This window comes from Lolium rigidum, chromosome 4 (assembly GCF_022539505.1).
Source record: "Lolium rigidum isolate FL_2022 chromosome 4, APGP_CSIRO_Lrig_0.1, whole genome shotgun sequence".
Taxonomy (NCBI): Eukaryota; Viridiplantae; Streptophyta; class Magnoliopsida; order Poales; family Poaceae; genus Lolium; species Lolium rigidum.
Genome location: NC_061511.1, coordinates 96,289,128 through 96,293,627, shown reverse-complemented (window position 1 = coordinate 96,293,627; position 4,500 = coordinate 96,289,128). Strand labels below are relative to the sequence as shown.

Below are 4,500 nucleotides of genomic sequence, written 5' to 3'. Positions count from 1 at the left end.
CGACTGCACGCGATGCACATGGGACACCGTTTGCATCGCAGCCGGCCGCATTCGCCTGCACGGTCTCCATCGCCGGTTCTTCTTCGCCGTCATCGCCCGGGACATCACCGACAACGTCGCCAATGACTCCGATCGGCGGCACGTCGTCCACGCCATGGCACGTGTAGCGCTGCCGTCGGTCTGATCAACCGATCCCATGCACATCTCCGCCAAGCACGTCCCCGAGCACGCGCCTTCCACCAATTGAGCATCGGGCTGCCGCTGCATCGCCCCTTCGGGCCGCAGCGCCGCCGCCTTTGGTCCATGCTACCGACCTTCGACGCGCGTTCCGAAGCGTGGACGCCGCTGGTGGTCTCCCGCCGCTGCACCGACTCGCGTCCTGCAGCTACGTCGGCCCCTCGGGCCGAAACGTTGCCGCATGCAGTCTACTTCGTCGTCCCTGCGCACCAACGTCCCAGGCAACCCCCGTGCCGCCTTCCTTGGCGCGCTACGCCACCGTCAGCGCAAGGTCAACGTCAAGCCGCCGGGTTCTTCCTCGCCTACTTCGAGTACCGCCGTCGGCTTCTTCCTCGCCTACTTCGAGTACCGCCGCCACACCTCCACAGGTAGCCGCACATGAAGCCGCAAGCGATCTTAACCTAGCCGCCGCGGTGCTTCCACCCTAGGTCGCTGCTGGGCTCGCCAACCACTCCAGGTCGCTCTGAGCTCGCCGACCATCGCAACGCCCGTCTAGGCGTCCAGCATGACCACCCCAGGTCACCGCTGGGTTAGCCGCCTTCTACATCTTCCTACACTACAACTTTGCCGCCAGCGTCCTCACCTCTTTCCCGACTACGCCACCTGCTCCTCTACTCCGACACCCGTCATCGAGACCTCCTCTGCTAGTCTACTCCGACATGGCGCTCACTTTGTAATGTTCCCTACCCCCGCACGCCCGGTAGTGGCAACACCGGTACGTGCCTTCGTCCCCGACGCGTCCCCGGGCCTGGCAAGCTTGGACCGGCGTCTCGTCTTCATCGGCTTCGACGGTGTCTTCATCGGCATCGCCTCTACGACTGCCTCGACCGCGTCACCACCGAGTTCTTCTATGCGTACTCGGTTCTGGCAAAACCAGAGTATGCTTTCGTCTCGACGTGCGCTCGGTTCTGGCAACACTATGGTTGCACTTCGTCCTCGACGGCTCAGATTGCATCGACTTCGGCATCGACCATCTCCACGACTGCCTCGGCGCGTCTCCGTCACTCTCCTCGCACACCACCTCGCCCGCGGCTACATCGACACCGGCACCCCGCCACGACATCGACCACGGCAATCCCTCGCGCGGCTCCCTCGACCAAGGTTGCAGCACCCACACTCTCGGCTACCTAGACATCGACACAATGGGCTATCACCTTGCATGAGCACCTCGGCTTCTTCTACAGTCCAAGCATCCGCGACGCGACATCGTCCACGACGCTCACGCTACGACTGCGGGGGAGTGTCAGCCCGTTGGTTCCTACCTTCGGCTTCTCTCAAGTCTGACCGTCCGCGACGTTACTGTTGTTCACATCACTACCGCTACGACTGCGGGGGAGTATTAGAGATATATTTGGTATATGTGTATTTGGTAGTATATGATTTGTAATCTCTACCTACCATATCTCTAGGAGAGCTATCTTAGCCTCCAAGTCTGTACCACTATATATATATACTCGTCCGAGAGGCTCAATACAACATCGAACACATTACGCCAAACCCCTCTCTATCGTTCTACAATAAGCAATTTCTGCAAAATAAACATCAATTCTCAATTACAAATAGACTTAATATAAGTTTGTGTAAAAAGTTGATGGCGCGGAAAGGAAAAGGTCATGGGAACACAAAGAGTGCTCTATAATTGCACGGTGATAAGTATACAGAGACATGGTACTGTTAACATACAAAGTGCAAACTTCAGCATATTCTATAGTAGTCTATAATTCCATGAGTTTCTGAGCCAGGGCATGCCCATGTAAACAAGCAAACCATCTTCTTTGATATGCGTAGCAACCACGGGGGCCACACATGATTTCTCTTAGCACCTTTCAATCTTATATGAATTTAGTGTACACTTTATATTTTTTACTCCTTAAATTTCATGATTGCTGAAGAACTTTGCCCATTGCAACTATAATGGTATGATGAGGGACTAGGTACAGCACTGAAAAGCACTGGCACATCAGCTAACAGTTCAAACTAATTTCCAGGAAAGTAAACTTGTTGGCCCAGTTCATGGTACAATGGTGGGCATGTGCAACCTCTTTGCTCATTTCTTAATTCTTAAACTTGCAACATCTTTATTACCAGAATCATCTGATCACTTCCAGTTGCCAATGCCAGCTTGCATGCCCCCTTTACAAGATAGATAAATAAACCTCGGTCATGAGCAGTGCTCAATGCTACACACCATAGTACCATACTCCAGAGAGAAGAGAGAAGAGAGAGATGAGCAACCATTCCAAGTTCAGACTGTCCGATCTCATGCCAAACTCTTGGTTCTACAAGCTGAGGGACATGAAGAGACCCAGGCCACCAAGCCAGCAGACAAGCTCTGCGGCTACAAGAACATCAAAGAGGTCATCATTAAGCCACTACTACTACCATGGAACCACCACTCCCAGGCCTCTTCCATTATCAACACACCAATCCTACCCCTACCTACAAGCAAGGCAAAGTCTACCGGAGGACCTGGATCTCTCCCTCTCCATCTCAACTCAAAAGCAAGAAACATTCAACTCCGCAAAGATCAGTTGGCAAAACCGAGAAGCGCTGCCTTGGTCATCAACGAGGAGTTTCAAGGTTTGAAACTACGTCCGATTCGCACACGGCCGGTGTTAATTGATTCCGGAAGTGTGCACCACAATAAGACCCCAAGCAGTACGAGCCCGAGCTCGCCAAGGCTTAGGAGTCGAAGGCTTCATGTTCTCAGCAGCGGTTGCAGAGTTAGCACCAGGCGCACTGGTCGCCGGAGAAGCGCCGCGAAGAGGAGCTTCGCCGTCGTGGTGGCGTCGACGGACCCGCACAGGGACTTCTGGGAGAGCATGGTGGAAATGATCGTCCAGAACGACATGCGCGGGAGTGAGGCTTTGGGGGACCTCCTTGAGTGCTACCTGTCATTGAACTCGAGGGAGCACCATGGAGTAATCACGGAGGTCTTCAGGGGAATCCGGCTTCAGGTTGCTGATGCCCGTGTTGAGGTGTGAGGTGTGTGTACGTGCGGTTGACTTTCTCTCTCTGTAACATTTTAGTACTTTCTCCGGTCCATATTAATGGACTCAACTTTATCTAGATTTATATGTATCTAGTTAAATTTTTAGACTAAATGCATGCGAATGTAGATAAAGTTGAATCCATTAATATGGACTGGGGGGAGTACTTGCTAATATATCTGCTGATGTGTTTATTTGTACTAATAATAACTGACATACGGGAAGAGCTTTCCAAAAAATGTATTTGTCGATGTGTTATATATGTTTATTCTGCAACTCTAAGTTTTGGAATTTCTTACATGGTATGGCATTGAATCATGCACAACAGAAGGGAATGTTTTCAGTTCAATTGTTATGTTCATCCGCAGGCGCATGACTAAAGGCCATCATCATGTAAAGTTTTTATTTAGGGACTGTTATTATGAAGCTAGCATTTCATGGAGAGCGTAACAATTTGGAGAAGTCTATTCTTCAGCCGGAAGAGGCATCTGACGGCTACAGGACGTATCCCTTCCTCCTAAAGTCATGCTCGCGAGCGTGCTCTGCTGGCCGTTGCTGCGCCTCTGCTGCCGCGACCCTCCATGCTCCCCGCTGCTTCAGCATGCGCATGTTACCCTGGAATCAAAAATCGATTGAGAGACCGAGAGAGATGAACTTGAGGGTTTTGTGCTGCGCTCAACTGCTTGCAGCTTTTCTGGTTCTTCCTTTTATTCATCGCAAAAAGAAATCGTGTCTGAGCAACGTGCTCCACTACCAAACTTCATGCTCGACGAGCTAAGACTAGAGGCGCAGAAAAGACAACCTCCAATGAGCTAAAAAAAATAACTAACCAAAAAGCCTAACCGGGAACACTGAATGTGTCGAAACAAATTGATACCTTGCTAAAAATTCAGAAAAGAAGGAGGACACATGGTTTAAGCCAACAATCTCCCCATCAACCTTGACGAGTGACCTTGATGTCGATGATCCCCACCTTGCCACGCAACTCCTGGAAGCGAACACGGCTGAGCGGCTTCGTCAGAAGGTCGGCTTTCTGCTCACTGGTTCTGATGAACTCCAGGGCAACAATCCCCTTCTCAATGTAATAATGAATGAAGTGGTAGCGGAGATTAATGTGCTTTCTGGTCGTGAAGTACAAGGTTCCTGCATAGCAAGAGATCGCCAATTCAATGTCGATGAAGATATTTGTCAAAGCGGTGTCCTGGTTTAGTAGCTCACAAGCAGACGAGCTAGCCAGATGCCGCGACCATCTCGCCTCGCGCGAAGACGTTGT

General features: G+C 51.4%; 1 pseudogene; it reads left to right on the top strand.

Annotated features, from left to right (window-relative positions):
• The first annotated feature begins 2,463 nt into the window (after window positions 1–2,463).
• LOC124647369 lies at window positions 2,464–3,221 on the top strand (annotated as a pseudogene).
• Window positions 3,222–4,500: the final 1,279 nt, after the last annotated feature.